At 41.9% G+C, this 12770-nt stretch overlaps 1 protein-coding gene across 7 annotated transcripts in view; it reads left to right on the plus strand.

Annotated features, from left to right (window-relative positions):
- Positions 1-506: 506 nt before the first annotated feature.
- GAPVD1 (GTPase activating protein and VPS9 domains 1) overlaps positions 507-12770 on the plus strand; it is an 84206-nt gene continuing 71942 nt past the window's right edge. For all 7 annotated transcript variants that reach the window (XM_077850667.1, XM_077850670.1, XM_077850668.1 and 4 more), the window contains exon 1: positions 507-667. The gene's annotated coding sequence lies outside the window, so the exon portion shown is untranslated. The remainder of the gene's footprint in view (positions 668-12770) is intronic.

Genomic DNA, 12770 nt, shown 5'->3' on the forward strand with positions numbered 1-12770 from the left:
TAAAATCTTAAAACACACACACACACACACACACACACAACAAACCACAGCTGTACCGTCCAAGTTAGAGTCCATCAAAGCATAAAATGAGGACTGGGAAATCAGGTTAAAGACTGAAAAATCCAGATACCACTGAAGGCACTTCGCGAAACTTCTCACCGAAAGAGAGAGGCGGTGTGTGTGCACGTGTATCCGCACACGCAGGAGTCAGTGATGCGTCCTGGGCAAGTGACACTCGTTCCCGAAAACGTGAATGCTCTGAATTGTTTTACAAGCACTTGCCCAGGCGGGTTTTTCCTACCCGGCAGCACCGCAGGCGGAAGCAACGCCCCGCGTCTGGCGAGGAACAACTTTCCGGAAGGCGCTTCGCGGTACTACGGCCGCCGCCCACTACGGCTCCAGCCGGGGGCCCACGGGGCTGGCTGAAGCGGAAGGGCCGCTCTGGCCACGCGCGCGAACTACCAGTCCCAGGGGCCTCTGCGGCGCCGCGCACGCGCGATGGCGTGGCGGCAGCGCCGCCGCAGGACGCAGGGAAGCCAGCTAGCGAGAAGTGGCGGCGGCGGCGGCGGCGGCGGCGGCGGTGGCAGTTCGCAGCGAGGGCGACGGCTCCGAGGCCGAGTGGCGGTGCGGCAGAGACCTGGGTGCCCTCCTCCGTGTGATCCCCGTGGTGAGTGCGCGTCTCCGGTTAACTAGCGCAGAGTCCGCAGCCCGCTGCCTGGCGGCCGGGCTGTTCTGGCCTAGGGCCGCAGCCTGCGCCTAATGGCCGGGCCGCCCAGTTCAGCTGACCCCTGTGCCCTGAGCCCTTCCCTCTTGTATCGGTAGAAGTGGGGGTATGCGGGCACGTAGTTAGGCTCAGGGGACAGCGTGGCGGCGCCCAGGGGCCAGGGCGGCCTGGGGCAGACGGGAGGGAGGGACGCGTGGGGGATGGGATGGGAAAGGACCAGAGAACCGCGGGGCGGCTTCGGGTGGGAGCCACAGGCGAGCGACCTGGCAGGTGGAGAACTGAGCATAGGAGGCGAGGAGGAGGTGGCATATCGTCTGAGTGCCGCTGGTGAAGATGTCGTGCCTCGGGGACTCTTGACAAGCTAGATTCATGGGTCTGGGGGCAGCCCACCTACGAAGAACACACACAGTACACTTGGCATCTTTCCACCTGCTGTTAGGTTGGATGTCTTGGAAGTGGGCGGCTGCTGGTTGCTTCCATCACCTTTCCTTCCACTTCACCTTTTATTGATTGTCAGATTTAAATGTGTGCTGGCATGGCAAACCACAGAAATGAACAGTGTTCGGTGTATAAGTCTGTGGAGAAACAGGCATGATGGTATGTTCCCATGGGAGGTCAAAGGAGGAATCATTGTTTTTATTTTAAAATCTGTGACACAAGTCAGTTTAAGCACAGCTTTGAACTAGGAAGGGTTTTAACCTGGGATTTCACCAGGTGGTGGATAGAATATAGGGGATTTTTGGACTAGAATGGGGATAAAATCACATGTTTTTATTATCTTATAGCTAACTTATTAGTGCCTTCAATCATGAATGTAGGCAGCAAACCTGAGTGGAACTAGCAACGCCTGTGACTTTGTCACCAATTAAAATTACAAATATTTTTGTATCGTGTACAGTTTTTACAGATCTCTCAGAATATCATTTATGCTTATATGTTTTTCTGAATTTATGGCATTATTAGACACATTTAGATCTTGTTATTTAATGTGATGATAAAGCTGCACCTACTTTACCAAATTACAGTTTTTAAGTAATAGTTCAGTATAATTGGTTTCTTTTGTGATTTCATGTATTTAACTCTTTTAATTTCATTTAAAAGCAATCTGAGGGGCACCTGGTTGGCTCGAGTGTGCTACTTTTCAAGCCCCACATTGGGCATAGAGATTACAATCAATCAAATCAAATAAAAAGAAAAAATAAAATCAATCTGAGAGAGAGTACAGAGGCTTCGTCAGACTACCAAAGAGATCCATGGCACAAAAAAGATTTATAAAATATCGGAAGTAGAAAAAAGTGTTGGGAGGTCAGCCTGGAAGGATATTTGAATTTTTTTTTTTTTTTTTTTTTTAGAAAGACAAGGCAGATGGGATTATAGTATAGATGAAAGAAGGAATTTTGTACACAGAAAAGTAAGATTTGACTGGGTCAGAGTAATTTTGAAAGACTGCAGGTACTTTATTCAGGGTTCTGGGGAATCAGCAAAATAATCTGAGGGAAAAAAGGGAAGTGACTACTTCGACCCTTAGATTTTTGTAGAAGGCACCTCCTAGTTCTAAGTGGTTGAAGCTGCCTAAACTCTTGTGTAATCCCGTGAAAGGAAATTTTAGTATGTGCTGATTTTCTTTAAATCATGTGGGTAGTGTGGCTTTTAAAGAGGGAGATATTCTAGTTCTTTTATCCTTAAGTAAAAACCATAGGATCTCTCTTCAAATATATTTTCCTGTTACTATTATTCTTTTCATATATGATAGAAAGTAAAAGTGCAGGTGATAGAGTTGGAGAATTGGTAAATCATTTTCTCGAAATTCCATTTTAAATTCTCATAGCATTTTGGCATCAGACTCCTTACTTACTGGTGACTCTTAATATTTCTTTAGAATATATGGAACTGAAATTTGCAACTGTTTGTAAAGCGCCTGTCGACACCTTGTGTGAGATTTTTCCCCCTGTAAAATCATAGCAATAATAGAGAAACCAGTGCAGCAAACTCTTTTTCTGGAAAAAATGAAGGGGGGGTATAGAAAAGTAAAGAAGAGTATTTTTTGAAAAGATATTGGTGCTGAAATAGTTTAAGTTAAATCAAATACACCATACTACAAAATCATTGCCTTAGAGAGATCTGGCCTGGTATTTTCTGTGCCCTTACGCTGCCTCCTTTCTCGTTCTTTGTCCCCTGCCCCTTGATTTTTTTAATAGCGTGTATCTATCTGATATGTTATTTGTATATTAATTTTTTAACTTTTGTCTCCCATCAGAATGTTAGCTCTGTGAGAATAGGGATTTTTGTCTTTGCCACAGTGCTGGAATAGTGGCTGGCACATAACAAGTACTTAGTAAATACTTGATGAATGAGTAAATGAATCAGTTAATTTATAAGAGCTAGGTTACTTATTTCTAGTAATAAAATATCTATTTTTAAAATATTGCAAATAGGGCAGCCCGGATGGCTTGGTGGTTTAGCACCGCCTTCAGCCCAGGGCCTGACCCTGGAGACCCGGGATCAAGTCCCACATCAGGCTCCCTGCCTGGAGCCTGCTTCTCTCTGTGTGTCTCTCATGAACAAATGAATAATAAAAGATATTTTAAAAAAATAAAAAAATAAAATATTGCAAATAGTATTACATATGCTGGATTTTTTTTTTTTTTTTTTTTTTTTTTTGGTCACATATGCTGGATTGAATTTGAACCTTTTCATCTTACTTTTTTTTTTTTTTTAAGATTTTATTTATTTATTCGTGACAGACAGAGAGAGGCAGAGACACAAGCAGAGGGAGAAGCAGGCTCCCTGCAGAGAGCCTGATGTGGAACTTGATCCCAGGACTCAGGGATCACACCCTGAGCCAAAGGCAGATGCTCAACCCCTGAGCCACCCAGACATTTCTCATCTTACATTTTTTAATTTATTTGAGAGAGATACTGTGAAAGAGAGAGAGAGAGCACGAGCTGGGTAGAGGGGTAGAAGGAGAGAGAGAAGCAGACTCCCGCTGAGCTTGGAGCCCAATGTAGAGACCCTGGGATCATGACCTGAGTTGAAGGCAGATGCGTAACTGACTGAGTCACCCAGGCACCCTCATCTTACATTTTTTTTTTTCATCTTACATTTTTTAAAAGACAAGACTTACTTCCCAAACATTATGCAGTGCTTTTGTGGGACATTTGGTTTCATGCTGGGACTGATCATTTTTAGGGCATGCTGCCATGTAGGTTTGATTTTCCTTAACATTCTACAATGATTGATAAAAGGAAAGGCCTCTGGATGAAGTTCTTATTTTGCCAAGGTTCTTTTACTTTGTGATACTAGGTTGGTATAAAGGACACTGAATTTCTCATATCAGATTTAATCTCATATCAGATTTAATGTCTTATAGTATCAAACATTAGTGAAGATGTTGCTAAAAGTGGTAAGTTTTTTACTTAAAAGATTTTTAAAAAATTTATTCACGAAGACACACAGAGACAGGGGCAGAGACGTAGGCAGAGAGTAAAGCAGACTCCCTGCAGGAAGCCTGATACAGGACTTGATCCCAGAACCTTGGTTACAACCTGAGCTAAAGGCAGACATTCAACCATTCAGCCACCCAGATGCCCCTGAAAATGGTAATTTAGAAACTGCTATAGGACAGTTTCTTTGTAGGACAGATTGTAAACAGTGTAGGAGTTTAAATTGGTACAGCTTCCTTGAGAGAGAATGTTTGCAGTTATTTGGTAAAGTTGAAAATGGGCATACCCTGCCTCATAATTTCACAACTTCTGGAAGGTAATAAGAATGGGTGGAGATGGTGGCAAAGGGGATAATACTGTAAATTTTCTTTAAAGACTAAAAGCAACTATGAAGATGTCAACAGTTAATTCTGGAAGGGAGAATACAGGTGCAAAGTCATCTTTGCACCTTTCCCTATTTTCTGTTGATTTTTTTTTTTTGAATCCATAACTTTTTTGAAAGTAATTTCTGCACCCATGTGAGGCTTGAACTCTTGACCCCGAGATCAGGAGTTGCATGCTCTTCTGACTGAGCCAGCCAAGAACCCCTGAATCCATAACTTTTAAGTATTGTTTCCCAACTCTGAAAAATTGTAAGCCTACAGAAGAGTTGCAACAGTAGTATAATAACACCTTTGTTATATACCTCACCTAGATTCCACAGTAGTTAACATTTTGCTATGCTTGCTTTATGCACTAGTAGACACATTTTTTGCTGAACTGTCTTCCAGTTAGTTATAGATACCATCAGGACACTTTACCTGTAAATACAGGTATGTATTTCCCAGGAACAAATGCTTTCTTCTCTATATATCCAATTCAGTTGTCCTCCTCAACCAAATTTAACATGGGTGTAATATTGTTTAATATGTAGTACCTATTCAGATTTCCCCAGTTGTCACAATACTATGCTTAGATACTTGGTTTTGTGTTTGACCCAAGATTCATTTAAGGAGCTTGCATTGCATTTAGTTGACTGGTTGAATCTGGACTCGTTTTCCAGCCTTTAGGGAGTAGACTGGGGGGCGGGGGGTGGGGTGTCTTTTGTGACAGTAAGTATCTAGACTAGTTGTTTTGTAGGATGCTCCTCAATTTGGATATGTGTGAATGTTTCTGCATGATCAGATTCAGGTTAAACATGTTTGGTTGGAATGCTGTGTACTTGATTTTAGGTCTCAGTGTATCACATCAGAGGCACCAGATGTCAGTTTTATTATTGATGCAAATTTGACAATTTGAATAAAGTAATAGCTACTAAATTTATATTGTTTTTTAAAAAGTTTTATTTATTTATTCATGAGAAACGGAGAGGCAGAGGGAGAAGCAGGCTCCCCGTGGGGAGCCCAATGCAGGACTCGATCCCAGGACCCTGGGATCACCACCTGTGCTGAAGGCAGACGCTCAACCACTGAACCACCCAGGTGCCCTAATAGATTTATATTGTAAAGGCACCTTTTTTCCTTTGTAATTAATAAGTAATCAGTGAAGTGATTATTTTTATTTTTTGAAAATTTATTTATTTATTTTAGAGAAAGAACATGCACAGCTGTGAGCGTAGGGAGGAGCAGAGGGAGAGGAAGAGAATCTCAAGCCGACTCCCTGCTAAGCATGGAGCCCAATATGAATACCTGAGCCAAAATCAAGGGTCCGATCGTCAACCAACTGAGCTACCCATGTGCCTCCTCTTTTTTTTTCTGTAAAAAATATCTCTTTTTTTGCCTTTTTAATACCAAAAAGTATTATCATCTATATGGCTCACATTATGGTCGTTTTAAACAGCCCTGGTTCAAGAGGTGCCTGGGTGGCACAGTTGGTTAAGTGTCTGACTGTTTGTTTTGGTTCAGATTATGATCTCAGGGTTGTAAGATACAGCCCAGTGATGGGCTGGTGCTCAGCATGGAGCCTGCTTGAGTTTCTCTCTCCCTCTCCTGGTCTTTCCCCACCCCATGCTCTCTCTTGCTCTCTCAAATCAATCAATCAGTCAATCAATCTTTTATATATATTTTTTAAGATTTTATTTATTTATTCATGAGAGACAGAGAGAGAGAGGCAGAGACACAGGCAGAGGGAGAAGCAGGCTCTGTGCCGGGAACCCGAAGCAGGCTCTGTGCAGGGACTTGATCCCGTGTTCCCAGGATCACACCCTGGGCCGAAGGCTGCACTAAACCACTGAACCACCCAGGCTACCTTCAGTCAGTCTTAAAAAAAAAAAAAACAACCTCACCACTGGTTTAAGACAATAGACTTCTAAACCTGCACATAGAGTAATACGTGCAATATGTGTTGGAGCTGTACTCAGAATTTTACTTTTGTTTTTTTTTGTTTTTTTGTTTTTTTTTTTTATTTATGATAGTCACAGAGAGAGAGAGAGAGAGGCAGAGACATAGGCAGAGGGAGAAGCAGGCTCCATGCACCAGGAGCCCGATGTGGGATTCGATCCTGGGTCTTCAGGATCGCGCCCTGGGCCAAAGGCAGGCACCAAACCGCTGCGCCACCCAGGGATCCCAGAATTTTATACTTTTGTATTTATTCATTTCTCAGTTCATACCCTCCAACCTATCCTCTGTATCAAAATACCCAACATCAAATGTTTTATATCAAAATATGAAAATTTTAGAATCTAATGTGAAATTGTTTAGCAGGGAACTGACAATTGAGTGACCACTGTGCACAGGGCATTCAGTCCATAAAGTAACTTGTTCTGGGGTGCCTGGGTGGCTCGGTTGATTAAACATCAAACTCTTGGTTTCCACTCAGGTCATGATCTCACAGTGGTGGGATCAGGCCCCGTGTTAGGCTCTGTGCTCAGTGTGAAGTCTGCTTCAGTCTCCTTTCCCCCTTACCCCACCCTGCTTCTCCCTGATCCCTCCATCCCTCCCTCCTTCTCTCTCTCCCTCTATCTGTCTCTCTCTCAAATAGATAAAATCTTAAAAATATAAATTAACTTGTTCTGCTACACTTCAGCAGCTGAAGGGACACATATTCTGTATCTGGCCAATATGCATTCTGCTCCAACAGTGTGCCTGGCACCATGGTAGGTGCTTTATTTTCACTAGCCTATAAAATTCTCACTACTCTATGTAGTAGATCCTATTAAAGAAGAAACTGAAGCATATAGAGGTTAAGTAACTTGCCAAAGTCCCACAGTCTGTGGAAGTAGGATTCTAACCCAGCAGGCCTGAACCAAAACCACCACACATTTGTGGGGCTTGATTTCACAACCCTGAGACCATGACCTGAGCTGAAACCAAGAGTCTGAGGCTTGGGGCACCTGGGTGGCTCAGTTAATTAAGCGTCTTCCTTCAGCTCAGGTCATGATGCTAGGGCTCTGGGATGGAGCCCTGCATCGGGATCCCTGCTCAATGGGGAGTTTCTTCCTTTCCCTCTGCTGCTCCCCATGCTTGTGTTCTCTCTCTCTCAATCTTAAAAAAAAAAAAAAAAAAAGGAAGGCAGCTGGGGTGGCTCAGCAGGTTAGTGCTGCCTTCAGCCCAGGGTGTGATCTTGGGGACCTGGAATTGAGTCCCTCATCAGGCTCCCTGCATGGAGCCTATTTCTCCCTCTGCCTGTGTCTCTGCCTCTCTCTGTGTGTAGCTCATGAATAAATAAATAAAATCTTAAAAAAAAAAAAAAGTCTGAGGCTTAATGAAGTGTGCCACCCAAGCACTCTTGGAGTGATTATTTTAAAACTTTATCAGACTCATGAGTTGTTTATAGAAGTACCAGTATAAAGGGTAAAGAAGATTTAGTTTGGAGATACTACTACTAAATGGGAGAGTGGAAGATCAGGGAATGCTGTGTGAAGGAGAGGACTTTTTTTTTTTTTTTTTAAGATTTTATTTATTTATTCATGAGAGACACAGAGAGAGGGGCAGAGACACAGGCAGAGGGAGAAGCAGGACTATGTAGGGATCCCGATGTGGGACTCAGTCCTGGGACTCCAGGATTGGAGGGATCACACCCTGAGCTGAAGGCAGATGCTCAACCACTGAGCCACCCAGGTCCCCCCTCCCCCACGTTTTTTCTTTTTCTGGCAAGTATGTTAGGTCTGTGAAATGGAAAAATGGGAGGAGAGATTGTAAAGATAACTTGGGATGAAAAGATATTGAAAAATTGAGGCTGCCCCAGGTGATAGTATGTGATCATTTGCCTGCAGGTATATCACTCCCTTCCTAGTGCTCACTACAGTGAGATTGCCCACAGGAAACCTGAAGTCAGTATTCTGAAGAGCCAGAGAGGCACCATGGGGAAATGAGGGTGGGCTGTTAAGTCAGCCAAATCACCAAATCTAGTCTTGAATTCTCTGCTGCATGATAGCTGGATGATTAGGCAGTAAGTTATTTGACTTTTTAAAACCTGATTCCTCATGTGTAAGGAAGTGATAGCATATGAAAAGCATCAGGGGGATCCCTGGGTGGCGCAGCGGTTTAGCGCCTGCCTTTGGCCCAGGGCATGATCCTGGAGACCCGGGATCGAATCCCACATCGGGCTCCCGGTGCATGGAGCCTGCTTCTCCCTCTGCCTATGTCTCTGCCTCTCTCTCTCTCTCTGTGTGACTATCATAAATAAATAAAAATTACAAAAAAAAAAAAAAAAAGAAAAGCATCAGGAACGTGGTTCATTCAATAATTGCTAGTTATCTTTTGGTGCTCCAGCTCTCAATCTTCTTTCACTCTTTTCCACCTTGGTACCACTCCCTGACTTGAAAACAAACCTCAGTCAACTGGTGCCTTCTTGACCACTGTCACAGTGTTGTCACTTCTCACTTCACCCAGTTGGCTCCACTGTGAGTTGTGAGCTACTTTCCAGTGATGGCACAGAGCACTTCCCACCTTACAAGGTGATGCTGCCTTATAATGGCATTTGGAAAAAGTACCTTTAATTATCACAGAAAATTGAAGAGGGAAAGTGGATATATTCCTAATAGTAAAATATTTCACTTTAATTTTTGAATTAAAAAAATTTTTTTCATGATTATATTGGGCAGAGTTGGTTACACTTTAGGATTCTCCAGGGTAAAGTATGATTTTTTTTTTTTTTAAATGAAAACCTGAAGTAAGTGGCATCTCTTACTTGCTATGGAAAGACCAGTACTTGAAAAATTTTTCTCAAATGGTTAATTAAATTTCTTTCCTATTCAATTTCTGTTTTGGTACCACACATAATTCCTTCTCTGTTTAATTTTTTCATAGGCATGAAGGATTTTATTTATTTAATTTATTAATTTTTACATCTGAACCGCCCAAACTGTGTTTGCATAGAATTATTTTTGGCTTTTACTCCTTAAGGAATCCTAACCAAGGTATGTATGTATGTATTGATTGATTGATTGATTGATTGTATTTTTTTTTTTTAATTTTTTATTTATTTGTGATAGTCACACAGAGAGAGAGAGAGGCAGAGACACAGGCAGAGGGAAAAGCAGGCTCCATGCACTGGGAGCCCGACGTGGGATTCGATCCCGGGTCTCCAGGATCGCGCCCTGGGCCAAAGGCAGGCGCTAAACCGCTGCGCCACCCAGGGATCCCAGATTGATTGTATTTTTATTTTTAAAGGAACTAGGACCAATAATTTCTGCATCATGTACACATTTTAAATCTTTTTTTTTTTAAGATTTTATTTATTTATTCATGATAGTCACAGAGAGAGAGAGAGAGAGAGAGAGAGAGAGAGAGAGGCAGAGACACACACAGGCAGAGGGAGAAGCAGGCTCCATGCAGGGAACCCGACGTGGGATTCGATCCCGGGTCTCCAGGATCGCGCCCTGGGCCAAAGGCAGGCGCCAAACCGCTGTGCCACCCAGGGATCCCATGTACAAATTTTAGAAGAGGCTTTAGGCCTCTAAAAAATATCTGAGATTTTTTTTTTTTTTTTTTAATTTTAAGTCAGCTCCAGGCCTGATGTGGGGCTCAAACTCATGAAACTGAGATCCAGAGTTGCGTGGTCTATAGACTGAGCCAGCCAGGCACCTCTCTTGTTTTTAAATTATGGGTAATTAAAATTTCTTTTGTTATACCAACCTATATTTTCTCATTTTTGGGAATATGTTTTAATACATATTATAATTTTGTAAAAATATTTTCAGTAGGGCAGTTTTTCATTATTTCCAAGCTGAAACCCAGTTTGTTTTATTTTTTAAGTTTATTTATTTAAGTAATCTCTCTACCCAGTATGGGGCTCAAACTCATGACCCTGAGTTCAGGAGTTTCATGGTCTTCCCACTGAGCCAGCCAGGTAAACCCAGTTTTGAACTCTGTGATACTGTAGTCAAGAAGGATGAATATGTGTTGTTACTTCAAGTTTTTGTATTTAATATATATAAATGAATGAGCAAATATTTAAAAGAAAAGTATAGCTTAATGCTAACAGTATAATTATATATCAAGCCAAAATTATTTTTGCATGCTCTTTTTGTATGCCATTTTTAAAATATAAAGCTTTAAGCCTACTGTTGTTAACTGTAAAGGCAAGATATCTACTCATTAATCTATCTGTCCAAAAAGATGTTTGCTTGGTCTTGCTCCCTTGTAATATCAGTACACCCACACTAGAGACTAGTGGGAAGCATGTCATCAAACATGTTCAGGTCTTCCTTTTTTTCCTTTTTTTTTTTTTTTTTTTTTTTTTTACTTATTTATGTTTTCAATTTATTTTCTGTGAATCTTTGAAAGAATTAAAATCGGAAAATTTTTTTATTTTTTTTATTTAAAAAAAATTTTTTTTTTTAATTTTTATTTATTTATGATAGTCACAGAGAGAGAGAGAGAGAGGCAGAGACACAGGCAGAGGGAGAAGCAGGCTCCATGCACCGGGAGCCTGACGTGGGATTCGATCCCGGGTCTCCAGGATCATGCCCTGGGCCAAAGGCAGGCGCTAAACCACTGCGCCACCCAGGGATCCCAAAATCGGAAAATTTAAAGGACAAAAAATTAGTCAAGGGATATTATATTGTTTCTCTCTCTCTCTTTAAGATTTTATTTATTTATTCATGAGAGACTAAGAGAGAGGCAGAGACACAGGCAGAGGGAGAAGCAGGCTCCAAGCAGGGAGCCCGACATGGGACTCGATCCCGGGTTTCCAGGATCATGCCCCGGGCCGAAGGCGGCGCCAAACCACTCAGCCACCCGGGCTGCCCTATACTGTTTCTCTTTATACAGAATTAGAGTCAAACTATCTTCCTAAGCAGTCTTAATCTTATCCAAAAACTTGTATTTTTTAAAGATTTTATTTATTTATTCATGAGAGACACAGAGAGAGATAGACAGACATAGGCAGAGAGAGGCAGGCTCCTGCAGGAAGCCTGATGTGGGACTTGATCTCAGGACCCTGGGATCACGACCTGAACCAAAGGCAGATGCTCAACCGCTGAGTCACCCAGGTGCCCCACCTTTCATTTTCTAATGCAAAACTCTGACCCCATCTCTTGATTTTACTTCTGTTTTTTGTAAGTCATGACTACCTGGCAAAAATACACTAGGTCTAAAAGTCATAAGGCAGAATTGCAAAATGTTTATTTGCAAATACAGGTTTCTTTATTGAAAAGCTTAAGAAAGACTAGGTGAATTCTTTTTGCAGAATTATTTTATCTTTAGTACCTCCTTTAGAACCCAAGAAATCTTTTGAGTCCTTTATTTTTTTGAAGATTTTATTTATTTATTCATAGAGATGGAGAGAGAGGGAGAGAGAGGCAGAGACACAGGCAGAGGGATAAGCAGGCTCCATGCAGAGAGCCTGACGTGGGACTCGATCCCAAGACCCCAGGATCATGCCCTGGGCTGCAGGCGGCGCTAAACCGCTGCGCCACCGGGGCTGCCCTCTTTGAGTCCTTTAAAACCAAGTTTTTTGTTCATTTGTTTTCAAGATTTTATTTATTTGAGTGAGAGAGAGAGAGCACGCGCACATGTGAGCACCCAGGCACAGTGCGAGAAGCTGACTCCCTGCTAAGGAGCCCAACTCAGAGCTCAATCTCAGGACCCTGAGATCATGACCTGAGCTGAAGGCAGATGCTTAACTGATTGAGCCACCCAGGTGCCCCCAAGTTTGTTTTTTTTTTTTTTTTTTTTAAATATCTAAGTATTCAAGGTTGTAATGGGCCAACTTTGATTCTGATGGAAAGTGTCCTATTAAGCCTCCTCATGAATAAGTTTCTGTTCCATCATTAATGATAATAATGACTAACATTTACTGAGTTCTTTCTCTTTTAGTAGGCATTACATAAATTAGTTAAAATTATGAATTCCATAATTCTAGGGAGGCATCTTAATGATTGATTTCTTTTTGAGAAGATGTTTAAATGAATTAGTTTGTTTATGGTCCAGGAGGTTCCTTTTAAGTAAAACACAGTGATAATCTGCTTGACGTTTGATAATATTTATAATTTTATGAGATTCCATTCTGGTAAATGTAATGAAATGAACATGACAGCCTATTTATATCCTTTCTCTAATTTTTAGGGTGGACTCTTGGATCTTGAAACAGGCTTTACAAGTATTACAACTCAGCAGAAAATGCAGCTGAAGCTCAAAGTTCTCTTTCTGCTCTTATGTTTGTTTGTTTTATACACTCAC

This window comes from Canis aureus, chromosome 16 (genome assembly GCF_053574225.1).
Source record: "Canis aureus isolate CA01 chromosome 16, VMU_Caureus_v.1.0, whole genome shotgun sequence".
Lineage (NCBI taxonomy): Eukaryota > Metazoa > Chordata > Mammalia > Carnivora > Canidae > Canis > Canis aureus.